The sequence below is a fragment of the Arachis hypogaea genome, chromosome 6, assembly GCF_003086295.3.
Source record: "Arachis hypogaea cultivar Tifrunner chromosome 6, arahy.Tifrunner.gnm2.J5K5, whole genome shotgun sequence".
Classification (NCBI taxonomy): Eukaryota; Viridiplantae; Streptophyta; class Magnoliopsida; order Fabales; family Fabaceae; genus Arachis; species Arachis hypogaea.
In genome coordinates this window covers 50,890,201-50,906,742 of record NC_092041.1, presented here as the reverse complement: position 1 = coordinate 50,906,742, position 16,542 = coordinate 50,890,201, and the positions used below count along the sequence as shown (strand labels likewise).

The 16,542-nt window shown below is 40.4% G+C and overlaps 1 non-coding gene across 1 annotated transcript; it reads right to left on the bottom strand.

Moving 5' to 3' along the window:
- Positions 1-14,496: 14,496 nt before the first annotated feature.
- On the bottom strand, positions 14,497-14,604 carry LOC112700526 (small nucleolar RNA R71). Its single transcript, XR_003153434.1, has one exon. It is a non-coding gene; the product is annotated as a small nucleolar RNA R71 (small nucleolar RNA).
- Positions 14,605-16,542: the final 1,938 nt, after the last annotated feature.

The window sequence follows — 16,542 nt, the reverse complement described above, 5'->3', positions numbered from 1 at the left end:
ATTCTGTAGGGTATGTGGGTACACGAAAAGCTCCCATTCATGAGCCGATCTCGAGCTAGAGCTGCAATAGAGGCAGCTAGACCTTCATCTTCCACAGCAGTGGCAGGACCCTCTTCTTCAGTAGCAGCAGTAGCACCTTCAGTAGTGTCTCGATGGATTAATGCAATTACCATTATTTTCTATTCAATCACGCTTGCTTCCGTTCTAAGATATTCACTCGCACTTAAACATTATGAATGTGATGATCCGTGACACTCATCACCATTCTCAACTTATGAACACGTGCCTGACAACCACCTCCATTCTATCTTAGATTGAATGTATATCTCTTAGCCTCCATTCCGAAAGATCGGAGTCTTCGTGGAATAAGCTAGGATTGTTGGCGGCCATTCCTGGGATCCGGAAAGTCTAAACCTTGTCTGTGGTATTCCGAGTAGGATTTGGGAAGGGGTGACCGTGACGAACTTCAAACTTGCGAGTGTTGGGCGTAGTGACAGACGCAAAAGGATCACTGGATTCTATTCCAACATGATCGAGAATCGACAGATGATTAGCCGTGCGGTGACAGCGCACATGGACCATTTTCACTGAGAGGATGGGAAGTAGCCATTGACAACGGTGACACCCTACACATAGCTTGCCTTGGAAAGAACCTTGCGTGTGTGAAGAAGAAGACAGTAGGAAAGCAAAGATTTATATGACAGAGCATCTCCAAAACTCCAACCTGTTCTCCATTATTGAATCACAAGTACTTTTTATTTCATGCTCTTTTATGTTATTGCAAACAAAACCCTTTTCATTGATATTCTCCTAACTAAGAGTTACAAGGTAACTATAGCGTGCTTCAAGCTGACAATCTCCGTGAGATCGACCCTTACTCACGTAAGGTATTACTTGGACGACCCAGTGCACTTGCTGGTTAGTTGTGCGGAATTGCAAGTGTGATTGCAATTTCGTGCACCAAGTTTTTGGCACCGTTGTCGGGGATTGTTCGAGTTTGGACAACTGACGGTTCATCTTGTTGCTTAGATTAGGAAAATTTTGTCTTTTGAGTCAGAGTCTTTTATTTTCTTTTCAAAATCTTTTCAAAAATTTTTATTTTTCTTTTAGATTTTCTGTTTAAGTCTAGTTTCATGCTTTAAGTTTGGTGTTTTCTTGTTAGTTTTTATTTAATTTTCGAAAATTTATTTTTGGTTTTCTAAAAATTTTAAGTTTGGTGTTCTTTCTATGTTCTTGAGTCTTTCTTGCGTTTTGATCTTAAAATTTTTAAGTTTGGTATTCCTTGGTATTTTCCTCAAATTTTCAAAAATTTTGCATTAAATTAGTCATTAATTTTCAAAATCAAATCTTTTAATTTGTTTTTCAATCATATATTTTCAATCATATCTTTTTTTTTTTACTTTCCAATTTTTATTTATTATTATTATTTCGAAATATATATATAATAAAATAAATAAAATAAATCCACATCATCTCCCTTTCTCCATCATGGAACTATGTAGAAATGAACAGTCCAGAAAGACTCTGGGGTCATATGCTAACCCCGCTACTGCTTCATGTGGGAGTAGTATCTGTATACCCTTCATCGGAGTCAGTAGTTTTGAGTTGAATCCTCAGCTCATTATCATGGTGCAGTAAAATTGCCAGTATTATGGTCTTCCACAGGAAGAACCTCCTGAGTTTTTGGCACAGTTTTTACAAATTGCTGACACAGTACATGATAAAGAAGTAGACCAGGATGTCTACAGATTATTACTGTTTCCATTTGCTGTAAAAGATCAAGCTAAGAGGTGGTTAAATAATCAACCTAAGGCTAGTATAAGGACATAAAAACAGTTGTCAGAAAAATTTCTGAATCAATATTCCCCTCCCAAGAGGATGATACAGCTAAGACTGGACATCCAAGGCTTTAAACAAGAGGATAATGAATCCCTTTACAACGCATGGGAGAGGTACAGAGAGATGCTGAGAAAATGCCCCTCTGAAATGTTTTCAGAATGGGTGCAGTTAGACATCTTCTATTATAGGCTTACCGAAAAAGCTTAGATATATCTAGACAACTCAGCTGGTGGATCTATACACATGGGAAAGACAATTGAAGAGGCTCATGAGCTTATAGATACTGTTGCTAGAAATCAGCATCTGTACTTGAGCAGTGAGTCTTCCATGAAGGAAGAGGCTAAAGCAGTATCTACTGACCTTAGTCCTCTAGAAAAAGCTGCTAAACTCAAACAACAATTACTTGCTCTGACAAAACAGTTAGCAAAATTTAAAGAAAAGTTACAAGATATTCGGGATGCTAATAAGACAACAGTTATCTAAACAAATAATAGAAGAATGTCAAGCTGTTCAATTAAAGAGTGGAAAAACATTAAATACATTAACTCAAAGCAACAGAAAGTCAAAGAAAGAACAGCTGACGGAGGATGTACAGAATACTACCCAAAATCCCTTTGAGGACAGTAAGAGCCCAAAGAGGAATTATTCTGGCATCCAAATGCCAGAAAAAGGTGACAAACTAGCATTAAACGCCCAGTGGACGCCCAGTTCTGGCGTTCAAACGCCAGAAAAGGGTGAAAAGTTGGCGTCAAACGCCAATTCCATGTTTAATCCTGGCGTTCAAACGCCAGAACAGGGTAGGAATCCGGTGTTAAACGCCAATCCAACACCCAATCCTGGCGTTCAAATGTCAGTAGAGGATCAGACACCCGCAAGTGCTGATAATAACTTCCTCAAGAACACGTCTCAGCTTGCTTCTATAGGAAATAAACCTGCAGCAACCAAGGTTGAAGAATATAAAGCCAAAATACCTTATCCACAAAAACTCTGCCAAGCAGAACAGGATAAGCAATTTGCTCACTTTGCAGACTATCTCAAGACTCTTAAAATAAAGATTCCGTTTGCAGAAGCACTTGAGCAAATACCCTCTTATGCTAAGTTCATGAAAGAAATCTTAAGCCATAAGAAGGATTGGAGAGAAACTGAAAAGTTTTTCTCACTGAGGAATGCAGTGCAGTCATTCTAAAAAGCTTACCAGAGAAGCTCAAGGATCCTGGAAGCTTTATGATACTATGCACATTAGAAGGGATTTGCACCAAGACAGCTCTATGTGATCTTGGGGCAAGTATAAACCTAATCCCTGCATCCACTATCAGAAAGCTTGGTTTGACCGAAGAGATCAAACCAACCCGGATCTATCTTCAACTTGCTGATGGCTCCATTAAATACCCATTAAGCATAATCGAGGACATGATTGTCAAGGTTGGGCCATTTGCCTTCCCCACTGACTTTGTAGTGCTGTAAATGGAGGAGCACAAAGAGTGCAACTCTCATTCTAGGAAGACCATTCCTAGCAACTGGACACACCCTCATTGATGTCCAAAAAGGGGAAGTGACCCTAAGAGTCAATGAGGATGAGTTTAAGTTGAACGCTATCAAAGATATGCAGTATCCAAACACACCAAAAGACTGCATGAGAGTGGATCTTATTGACTCTCTAGTAGAAGAAGTCAATATGACTGAGAGTCTCGAATCAAAGCTAGAGGACATATTTAAAGATGTTCAGCTTGACCTGGAGGGGCCAGAGGAATTAGAAGAACCTCTGAAAACTCCTCAATCAGAGGAAAATTCCCCAAACCAGAGCTCAAACCACTGCCACCATCCCTGAAACATGTATTTCTAGGAGAAGATGGTGCACAAAATTGCAATCACACTTTTGCAATTCCGCACAACTAACCAGCAAGTGCACTGGGTCGTCCAAGTAATACCTTACGTGAGTAAGGGTCGATCCCACGGAGATTGTCGGCTTGAAGCAAGCTATGGTTATCTTGTAACTCTTAGTCAGGATATCAATAATTATCAGGTTTGATTGTGAAAAGTAAAAGAACATGCAATAAGTACTTGTTTTGCAGTAATGGAGAATAGGTTGAGGTTTTGGAGATGCTCTATCTTCTGAATCTCTGCTTTCCTACTGTCTTCTTCTTCATGCACACAAGACTCCTTCCATGGCAAGCTGTATGTAGGGTTTCACCATTGTCAATGGCTACCTCCCATCCTCTCAGTGAAAATGTTCAACGCGCTCTGTCACAGCACGGCTAATCATCTGTCGGTTCTCAATCGGGTTGGAATAGAATCCAGTGATTCTTTTGCGTCTGTCACTAACGCCCAGCCCTCAGGAGTTTGAAGCTCATCACAGTCATTCAATCCTTGAATCCTACTCAGAATACCACAGACAAGGTTTAGACCTTCCGGATTCTCTTGAATGCCGCCATCAATTCTAGCTTATACCACGAAGATTCTAATTAAAGAATCCAAGAGATATTCACTCAATCTAAAGTAGAACGGAGGTGGTTGTCAGGCACACGTTCATAAGTGAGAATGATGATGAGTGTCACGGATCATCACATTCATCAAGTTGAAGAACAAGTGATATCTTAGAATAGAAGCAAGCGTGATTGAATGAAAGACAGTAGTAATTGCATTAATCCATCAAGACACAGCAGAGCTCCTCACCCCCAACCATGGGGTTTAGAGACTCATGCTGTAGAAGATACAATGAGAAACGTGTAAAGTGTCATGAGGTACTGATACAATGTCAAAAGATCCTATTAATAGTGAACTAGTAGCCTAGGGTATACAGAAATGAGTAAATGACGTAAAAATCCACTTCCGGGGTCCACTTGGTGTGTGCTTGGGCTGAGCATTGAAGCTTTTATGTGTAGAGACTTTTTCTGGAGTTAAACGCCAGCTTTTATGCCAGTTTGGGCGTTTAACTCCAATTCTTATGCCAGTCCCGGCGTTAAACGCTGGGAATTCTGAAGCTGATTTGCAACGCCGGTTTGGGCCATCAAATCTCGGGAAAAGCATGCACTATTATATATTGCTGGAAAGCCCAGGATGTCTACTTTCCAATGCCATTGAGAGCGCGCCAATTGGGCTTCTGTAGCTCCAGAAAATCCACTTCGAGTGCAGGGTGGTCAGAATCCAACAGCATCTGCAGTCCTTTTCAGCCTCTGAGTCAGATTTTTGCTCAAGACCCTCAATTTCAGCCAGAAAATACCTGAAATCACAGAAAAACACACAAGCTCATAGTAAAGTCCAGAAAAGTGAATTTTAACTAAAAACTAATAAAATATATAATAAAAACTAATTAAAACATACTAAAAACATACTAAAAAGAATGCCAAAAAGCGTATAAATTATCCGCTCATCAGAAGACAACAATTTTCCTGTGATCATAAGTTCTACCTTAAAGCCACAGGAAGAGGAAGCGTTGATTCAAGTGCTAAGGACACACAAGACAGTTCTTGGGTGGTCCATAAGTGATCTTAAGGGCATTAGCCCAGCCAGATGCATGCACAGGATTCTCTTGGAGGATAATGCTAAGCCAATGGTTCAACCACAAAGGCGGCTGAATCCAGCCATGAAGGAAGTGGTGCAGAAAGAGGTCACTAAATTACTAGAGGCTGGGATTATTTATTCATTTTCTGATAGCCCCTGGGTGAGCCCTGTCCAAGTCGTCCCCAAGAAGGGAGGCATGATAGTGGTTCATAATGAGAAAAATGAACTGGTTCTCACAAGAACAGCTACAGGGTGGCGCATGTATATTGACTACAGAAGACTCAATACAGCCACCAGAAAATATCATTTTCCTTTACCATTCATAGACCAAATGCTAGAAAGACTAGCAGGTCATGATTATTACTGCTTTTTGGATGGCTATTCAGGCTACAACAGAATTGCAGTAGATCCCCAGGATCAAGAGAAAATAACATTCACATGCCCATCTGGAGTATTTGCCTACAGAAAAATGCCATTTGGGCTGTGTAATGCACCTGCAACCTTTCAGAGATGCATGCTCTCTATTTTCTCTGATATGGTGGAGAAATTTTTGGAAGTCTTCATGGATGACTTCTCAGTATATGGAGACTCATTCAGCTCCTGTCTTGATCACCTGACTCTTGTTCTAAAGAGGTGCCAAGAGACTAACCTGGTGTTGAACTGGGAAAAATGCCACCTTATAGTGACAGAAGGGATCATCCTTGGGCACAAAATCTCGAACAGAGGAATAGAGGTAGATCAAGCTAAGGTAGAGGTAATTGAAAAATTACCACCACCTGCCAATGTTAAGGCAATCAGAAGCTTTCTGGGGCATCCAGGATTCTATAAGAGGTTTATAAAGTATTTTTTAAAAATTGCAAAACCTCTAAGTAATCTGCTAGCTGCTGACACACCATTTATATTTGACACAGAGTGTCTGCAGGCGTTTCAGACCCTGAAAGCCAAGCTGGTTACAGCACCAGTTATTTCTGTACCAAATTGGACATTACCATTCGAACTGATGTGTGATGCCAGTGACCATGCCATTGGTGCAGTATTGGGACAGTGGCATGATAAACTTTTACATGTCATTTATTATGCCAGCCGTGTCCTAAATGATGCACAGAAGAATTACACAACCACAAAAAAGGAATTGCTTGCAGTGGTTTATGCCATTGACAAGTTCAGATCCTACTTGGTAGGATCAAAGGTGATTGTGTACACTGATCATGCTGCTCTTAAAAATCTACTCACAAAGCAGGATTCAAAACACAGGCTCATAAGGTGGGTGTTGCTTTTGCAAGAGTTTGATATAGAAATAAGAGATAGAAAAGGGACAGAAAACCAAGTGGCTGATCACCTGTCCTGGATAGAACCAGTAGAAGGGGCGTCCTTCCCCATCACAGAGATCTCTGAAACTTTTCTGGATGAGCAACTCTTTGCCATTCAAGAAGTACCATGGTTTGCAGACATTGCAAACTATAAGGTTGCAAGGTTCATACCCAAAGAGTACAGCAGGCAGCAAACGAAAAAATTAATTTCTGATGCAAAGTACTACTTGTGGGATGAACCATATCTCTTTAAGAGAGGCACAGACGGATTAATCCGTAGGTGCATACCTAGAGAAGAAGCGCAGAGGATCCTTTGGCATTGCCATGGATCACAATATGGATGACATTTCGGAAGTGAGCGAACAGCCACAAAAGTCCTGCAATGCGGCTTCTACTGGCCTACTCTCTATAAAGACTCCCGAGAGTTTGTATGGTACTGTGACAGTTGCCAGAGAGCTGGTAATCAGTCTCATGGTTACGCCATGTCTCAGCAAGGGATCTTAGAGATTGAATTTTTTGACGTATGGGGTATTGACTTCATGAGACCTTTCCCGCCTTCATACTCAAACACTTATATTCTGGTGGCAGTAGACTATGTATCTAAATTGGTAGAGGCAATTGCAACACCCTCTAGTGATGCTAAAACAGTGATAAAGTTCCTCCAGAAACACATCTTTAGTAGATTTGGTGTCTCCAGAGCAATAATCAGTGATGGAGGCACTCATTTCTACAATAAACAGCTTTACTCTGCTATGGTCCGATATGAAATTAGCCACAAAGTAGCAACTCCATACCATCCACAGACAAATGGGCAAGCTGAGGTCTCGAATAGAGAACTAAAAGAATCCTGGAATGGAGTGTGATGGCCCGTAGAAAGGATTGGGCAAAAAGCTTGGATGATGCTCTGTGGGCATACAGAACAGCATTCAAGACTCCTATCGGAACTTTCCCATACCAACTTGTGTATGGCAAAGCCTGTCATCTGCCCGTGGAACTGGAACACAAAGCCTACTGGGCAACCAGATTCTTAAACCTTGATGCTACATTAGTTGGAGAGAAAAGATTGCTCCAATTGAATGAGTTAGAGGAGTCCAGGCTCAATGATTTCGAAAATGCAAAAATTTACAAGGAGAAAGCAAAAAGATGGCATGACAAGAAATTGTCATCCAGAGTCTTTGAACCAGGACAAAAGGTCCTGCTATTCAACTCTAGACTCAAATTATTCCCGGGGAAATTAAAATCCCGGTAGAGGGGACCATATGTGATTACAAGTGTGTCACCATATGGATATGTGGAGCTTCAAGATACTGACTCTGATAAAAAATTCATTGTTAATGGACAAAGAGTCAAACACTATCTTGAAAGCAATATTGAGCAAGAGTGCTCAAAACTGATACTAGAATAACATTCAGTGAGGTCCAGCTAAAGACAATAAAGAAGCGCTTGCTAGGAGGCAACCCAACCATTGGTTAAGCATATCTATTTTCTAGTAATTATAAGAGTTTGATACAAAATTTATCTTTCATTACAGGAATTCATAGTTACAGAAGAATTAAGAGTGAAAAATAGAGAAAAGATGCTCCCTAGTAGAAAGACGCCAGTAAGGAGCAATTTTGGGCGTTTAGAGAAATGCCCAGTGACAAAGGAATTCTGGCGTTTAAACGCCAGCCAGGGTACCTGGTTGGGTATTTAAACGCCCAGTAAGGAAGGCAAACTAGCGTTTAAACGCCAACCAGGGAACCTGGTTGGGCGTTTAAATGCCCAGTAAGGAAGGCAAACTAGCATTTAAACACCAACCAGGGTACCTAGTTGGGCATTTAAACGCCCACAATAGGCAGCAATTGGGCGTTAAACGCCCAAGACATGCTACTCATGGGCGTTTAATGCCAGGAACATGAAGGGGAGGAGGTTCTTGTTCCCAACTCAGATTTTCTTATTTTCATATCCCTTTCCACATTTCTTGCATGAACATGTTACAAATCCTCATCTTTCAATTTCAATTTCAAAAAAAAAATATCTTTCTCTATTTCATTCAAAATCTTTTATCAAATGACAAAGATGGAAGGCCAAACCAGCTGAGAAGAAGAGATTTGTGCCCTCAAGCTAGAGGGTGGCTGGATTTTGTGAGGTAATCCCTCAACCCCACCTCCAACACTTCGAAGGTAACTATGGAAAGAGCTGTGTTGATTTACAGCATAATGAAAGGGGAGAATATAACTATGGGGGAGATGATAGTAGCCAACATCTATAGGGTGCTGAAAAGCACCAAAGATAGCACAAGGTTGGCCCTTCCAAGCATTATCTAGTGACTATGTGATGAGGCTAGAGTAGAGAAGGTGATAGATGAAAATTTGGTTGATCAAGACAACCCAATAACTGCCAAGAAGATGGAGAAAGTGGTGGCCATCAACCCACTACAAAGAGCCAGGGAACATAGGGCTCATGTGCAAGGACCACAAAGGCCACCACAATAAGAAGAAGCATATGTTCAAGTACCATATCAACAACTGCCAGCACCAATTCCACAGTTTCAAGCACATTTTCCAAAAGTTTTTAATTGGGAAGAAATGCAAGGGAACATTCACCAAATGCAAGGAAACATCAACCATATGCAAGAAGACATCACTCAACTTAAGGTGTAGCAAAAATAATGGGAGTAAATGCAAGAGAGTATCCAGCAACTCCAACGAAGTATGGAGTATATGAAGGAGCAGCAAGGACAATTTCATTGGGGAGAAATGCAAGGCAGCCTCAACACAATCATGGAGCAACAACAAGTGCAACAGATGAACCTTGCTGAATTTAGGTCCCCCTATGAGGCTAGGACCACATCAAGGAGACAATATAACATAAACACACAAGCAAAGCTGAATCACTTGTGTAATGTGGTAGCCATTCTAAACCCTAACTATCCAACATTCATGCAAGAAATGGAAGAGCTGAGTGCTGGGCAAGAGGAGATATTGGCCAAGCACAAGGAGGACGAGAGGACTTTCATGAGGAGGGTAGGCTTTTGGAAGCTAAGGGACACCCAAGCACAAGAAGGAGCCTCTACGAAGAAGGATGGTGATGAGTCCTCCAAGAAGAAGGATAAGGGGAAGGGGCCTATGCATTGAAGCTGCAATATAATGAGCAAAGGTTGTTGAGTCCCATGGTTGAAATCTATTTTCTGAATTTACTGCTAGTAGTGTCTTGATATCTTAGTTGTTTGAATCTGGCTATAAGTCCTTTAAGTTTCAGTCTTTAAATTGAGAAAGAAAATGTCATTTGTTAAGTTCACCGCATCAATAAAAATTAGTTTGTTTTCACAAAGAGTCAACGATGAGTTGCTGAAAAACAAGAGTAAGAGATTAAGACCCAAGTGAGCTAATTCAAATTAAGAGATGAGGAACAAGTATGAATCATGAATAAAAATATGGAAGTGAGTGATCCATAATGAACAATTAGACATAGAGGACATAACAAGTAGATGCCAAGGAAGACCCTTGAATATCCATAGAACCAAGTAGTAAGCAAGACCCAAGGCTCTGAGCATCAACTACTAAGATAAAAGAAAAGAAATAAATAGCTCAAAGAGCCAAGATCCTAGTAGATGCTTGTGATGAAGATGTGTCAAGAAAAGAGACCTGAGCAAATAAATTCTTAGGGGTGTTTCAACACCCAATACCCTAAAACCAACTGGTTTGGAAGTCCTAATTAAAAGCTTAACCTAAAGGGTCGTCTTGAGACAAAACACTTAGAGTCATGGTCAATCAAAGAAACAAAAGAGGAATGAAAGGAAGAGAGCAATCAAAGGAAAAATAACAAATCTTACTACTTCTAGAATCAAGTATTTAAAGAGATCCTCAAAAGTCTAAGAGTTCATTGTGATGTGAACGTTATAACAAAGTTCATGCATAATTGGGTACGTAGCCTCTATCTTTAATTGTGAATACTGATGAGCGGATAATTTGTACGCTTTTTGGCATTGTTTTTAGTATGTTTTTAGTATGATCTAGTTAGTTTTTAGTATATTTTTATTAGTTTTTAGTTAAAATTCACTTTTCTGGACTTTACTATGAGTTTGTGTGTTTTTCTGTGATTTCAGGTATTTTCTGGCTGAAATTGAGGGACCTGAGCAGAAATCTGATTCAGAGACTAAAAAGGGCTGCAGATGCTGTTGGATTCTGACCTCCCTGCACTCGAAGTGGATTTTCTGGAGCTACAGAAGCCCAATTGGCGCGCTCTCAACGGCGTTGAAAAGTAGACATTCTGGGCTTTCCAGCAATATATGATAGTCCATACTTTGCCCAAGATTTGATGGCCCAAACCGGCGTTCAAAGTCACCCTCAGAAATCCCAGCGTTAAACGCTGGAACTGGCACCCAAATGGGAGTTAAACGCCCAAACTGGCACTAAAGCTGGCGTTTAACTCCAGGAAGAGTCTCTACACGAAAATGCTTCATTGCTCAGCCCAAGCACACACCAAGTGGGCCCGGAAGTGGATTTTTATGTCTTTTACTCATCTCTGTACACCCTAGGTTACTAGTTTTCTATAAGTAGGACCTTTTACTATTGTATTTTCATCTTTGGACATCTAGTTCTTAGATCATGATAGAGAGATCGGGGTAGCTATCTTCATTTTATGCTATCTTAGATCATAGGGAGGCTGGCCATTCGGCCATGCCTAGACCTTACACTTATGTATTTTCAACGGTGGAGCTTCTACACACCATAGATTAAGGTGTGGAGCTCTGCTGTACCTCGAGTGTTAATGCAATTACTATTGTTCTTCTATTCAATTCCGCTTGTTCTTGTTCTAAGATATCACTTGTTCTTCAACTTGATGAATGTGATGATCCGTGACACTCATCATCATTCTCACCAATGAACGTGTAACTGACAACCACCTCCGTTCTACCTTCGATTGGGTGAATATCTCTTGGATTCCTGATTGCATGATGCATGGTTGATCGCCTGACAACCGAGTGCTCGCCTGACAACGGAGCCAACCATTCCGTGAGATCAGAGTCTTCGTGGTATAGGCTAGAACTGATGGCGGCATTCAAGAGAATCCGGAAGGTCTAACCTTGTCTGTGGTATTCTGAGTAGGATTCAATGATTGAATGACTGTGACGTGCTTCAAACTCCTAGCAGGCGGGGCGTTAGTGACAGACGCAAAAGAATCGATGGATTCTATTCCGGCCTGACCGAGAACCGACAGATGATTACCCATGCTGTGACAGAGCATAGGCAACGTTTTCACTGAGAGGATGGGAGGTAGCCACTGACAACGGTGAAACCCTACATAAGCTTGCCATGGAAAGGAGTAAGAAGGATTGGATGAAGACAGTAGGAAAGCAGAGAGACGGAAGGGAAGGCATCTTCATGCGCTTATCTGAAGTTCCTACCAATGAATTACATAAGTATCTCTATCTTTATCTTATTGTTTATTTTCGTTCATCATCATATCCATTTGAGTTTGCCTGACTAAGATTTACAAGATGACCATAGCTTGCTTCATACTAACAATCTCCGTGGGATCGACCCTTACTCGCGTAAGGTTTATTACTTGGACGACCCAGTGCACTTGCTAGTTAGTTGTGCGAAGTTGTGTAATGCCATGGTATTGAGCTACCAAGTTTTTGGGGTTCATGACCGGGGATTATGAGAGTTGTGAAAAGTATTGTTCACAATTTCGCGCACCAAGTTTTTGGCGCCGTTGCCGGGGATTGTTCAAGTTCTGAGCAAGCTTTTGGTCCAGTAACATCAGTGCCAAGATCCGGCAATAGCACCAAGTTTTTGGCGCCGTTGCCGGGGATTGTTCAGTTTGGACAACTGACGGTTCATCTTGTTGCTTAGATTAGGTATTTATTTTTTCGAAATTGATGAAGATGAATTCTAGAGTTTCATGATGATTTGTTGAAGTCTGGCTGGCTGAGAAGCCATATCTAATCTCATTGGACCGAGGTTTCAACTTATCATCACAAGAGCTTGTTGATTTTTATCAATCTTGCTTTTGGAGCAGTGATCTGCTAAGGCTTGGCTGGCCATTGGCCATGTCTAGTGTTTTGGACCGAAGCTTTCTTTGAGAGCTTGGCTGGTTGTGAAGCCATGTCTAATTCCTGGACCGGAGTCTTAGACTAGCATTGCACTGATTCCTGGAATTCTCATTAAGAATTTTGATATCTTTTTCCACTTAATTTTCGAAAATCACACAAAAAAATTACAAAATCATAAAATCCAAAAATTTCTTGTTTGAGTCAAGTGTCTCATTTTAAGTTTGGTGTCAATTGTATGCATTCATTCATGTGTCTTAAGGATCTTCAAATAACTCTTGATGATTTCTTACTCTAATCTTTAAATTCTCTTGACTTGAGTGTTTTGTGTGTCTCATATGCATTCTCATTAGTGTCAGTAGTATGCAAACTGCTAAGTTTGGTGTCTTGCATGCATTGTTATTTGATTCTTGTTGCATTTTGATTTTTCCTTACTATCAAAAATCCAAAAATATTTTTAATTTGTGTCTTCTTAAGTCAATAATATAGAGAATTGAAGATTCAGAACATACAGCAGAGGAATTATACAGAAAAAGCTGGGCATTCAAAACGCCCAGTGAAGAAGGACAGATGGGCGTTTAACGCCAGGATGGCACAAGGGGGAAGGTTCTGTTTTTCAATGCAATTTTTTTTCAGTTTTCAAAGTTTTTCAAAATCAAATCTTTTTCAAATCATATCTTTTCAATCAAATCTCTTTCAAATTCAATTTCTTTCTATTTTCAAAGATACTTACTATCAATTAATGATTTGATTCAACATTTCAAGTATGTTGCCTTTTCTGTTGAGAAAGGTTTAATGTTTGAATTATATCTTTTCTTGTTAGCCAAGTTTTTAATTTTCAAAATCAAATCTTTTCAAAATGTTTTTCAAATCATATCTTCTCAATCACATCTTTTTAAAACCAATCATATTTTCTTAACCACATCTTTTTCAAAATAATTTTCAATCAAATCTCTTTGATTTCTAATTTCAAAATCTTTTTCAAAAATCACTTCACTTCTTTTCCACTTTCATTTTCAAAAATTAAGTAATGTTTTTCAAAAATGTTTTCAAAATTTTTACTTAATTTTCGAAAATAACTTCCCTTCTTCTCACATCCTTCTATTTATGGACTAACACTATTCCTTAATGCAAAATTCGAACTCCATCTCAATTGACAAGTTCGAATTTTCTACTTCTGTCTTCTACTCTTCTTTTCCTCTGACACTTCAAGGAATCTCTATACTGTGACATAGAGGATTCCACATTTCTTGTTCTCTTCTCTCTCATATGAGCAGGAGCAAAGACAAAGGCATTTTTGTTGAGGCTGATCCTGAACCTGAAAGGACCTTGAAGAGAAAGCTAAGAGAAGCCAAAGCACAACTCTCTTTAGAGGACCTGACCGAATTCTTCAAAGGAGAAGAACACATGGCAGCTGAAAACAACAATGCCAACAATGCAAGGAAGGTGCTGGGTGACTTTACTGCACCTACTCCCGATTTCTATGGGAGAAGCATCTCTATCCCTGCCATTGGAGCAAACAACTTTGAGCTTAAGCCTCAACTAGTTTCTCTAATGCAACAGAATTGCAAGTTCCATGGACTTCCATTGGAAGATCCTCATCAGTTTCTAGCTGAATTCTTGCAAATCTGTGACACTGTCAAGACTAATGGGGTTGACCCTGAGGTCTACAGACTTATGCTATTCCCTTTTGCTATAAGAGACAGAGCTAGGACATGGTTGGACTCACAACCTAAAGAAAGCCTGGACTCTTGGGAAAAGCTAGTCAATGCCTTCTTGGCAAAGTTCTTTCCACCTCAAAAATTGAGTAAGCTTAGAGTGGAAGTCCAAACCTTCAGACAGAAGGAAGGAGAATCCCTCTATGAAGCTTGGGAAAGATACAAACAATTAATCAGAAAATGTCCCTCTGACATGCTTTCTGAATGGAGCATCATAGGAATTTTCTATGATGGTCTCTCTGAACTGTCCAAGATGTCCTTGGATAGCTCTGCTGGAGGCTCTCTTCATTTGAAGAAGACGCCTACAGAAGCTCAAGAGCTAATTGAAATGGTTGCAAATAACCAATTCATGTACACTTCTGAAAGAAATCCTGTGAACAATGGGACTAGTCAGAAGAAAGGAGTTCTTGAGATTGACACTCTGAATGCCATATTGGCTCAGAACAAAATATTGACTCAACAAGTCAATATGATTTCTCAAAGTCTGTCTGGAATGCAAAATGCACCAAGCAGTACTAAGGAGGCTTCATCTGAGGAAGAAGCTTATGATCCTGAGAATCCTTCAATGGAAGAGGTGAATTACATGGGAGAACCCTATGAAAACACCTATAATCCTTCATGGAGAAACCATCCAAATTTTTAATGGAAGGATCAACAGAGACCTCAACAAGGTTTCAACAACAATAATGGTGGAAGAAACAGGTTTAGCAATAGCAAGCCTTTTCCATCATCTTCTCAGCAACAGACAGAGAGATCTAAGCAGAATAACTCTGACTTAGCAACCATGGTCTCTGATCTGATCAAAACCACTCAAAGTTTCATGACTGAAACAAGGTCCTCCATTAGAAATTTGGAAGGACAATTGGGTCAGCTGAGCAAGAAAATTACTGAACTCCCTCCTAGTACTCTTCCAAGCAATACAGAAGAAAATCCAAAAGGAGAGTGCAAGGCCATCAACATGGCCGAATTTTGGGAGGAAGAAGAGGCAGTGAACGCCACTGAGGAAGGCCTCACTGGGTGTCCACTGGCCTCCAATGAGTTCCCTAATGAGGAACCATGGGAATCTGAGGCTCAAACTGAGACCATAGAGATTCCATTGGACTTACTTCTGCCATTCATGAGCTCTAATGAGTATTCTTCCTCTGAAGAGGATGAGTACGTCACTGAAGAGCAAGTTGCTAAATACCTTGGAGCAATTATGAAGCTAAATGACAAGTTATTTGGAAATGAGACTTGGGAGGATGAACCCCCTTTGCTCACCAAAGAACTGGATGACTTGTCTAGGCAGAAACTACCTCAAAAGAGACAGGATCCTGGGAAGTTTTCAATACCTTGTACCATAGGCACCATGACCTTCAAGAAGGCCTTGTGTGACTTAGGGTCAAGTGTAAACCTCATGCCCCTCTCTGTAATGGAGAAGTTAGGGATCTCTCAGGTGCAAGCTGCAAAAATCTCACTAGAGATGGCAGACAATTCAAGAAAACAAGCCCATGGACTTGTAAAGGATGTTCTGGTTAAAGTTGAAGACCATTACATCCCTACTGATTTCATAGTCCTAGAGACTGGGAAGTGCATGGATGAATCCATCATCCTTGGCAGACCCTTCCTAGCCACAGCAAGGGCTGTGATTGATGTTGATAGAGGAGAGTTGATCATTCAAGTGAATGAAGAATCCTTGGTGTTTAAGGCCCAAGGATATCCCTCTGTCATCATGGAGAGGAAGCATGAAGAGCTTCCCTCAAAACAGAGCCAAACAGAGCCCCCACAGTCAAACTCTAAGTTTGGTGTTGGGAGGCCACAACCAAACTCTAAGTTTGGTGTTGAACCCCCACATTCAAACTCTAAGTTTGGTGTTGGGAGGTTCCAACATTGCTCTGAGTATTTCTGAGGCTCCATGAGAGCCCACTGTCAAGCTACTGACATTAAAGAAGCGCTTGTTGGGAGGCAACCCAATGTTTTATAATTAACTATTTTCTTTTGTTATCTTATTTTTTTTTGTAGGTTGATGATCATGAGAAGTCACAAAATTAATGAAAGAAGCAAAAACAGAATGAAAAACAGGAAGAAAAACAGCACACCCTGGAGGATGCACCCACTGGCGTTTAAACGCCAGTGAGGTTAGCTGTTGGGCGTTTAA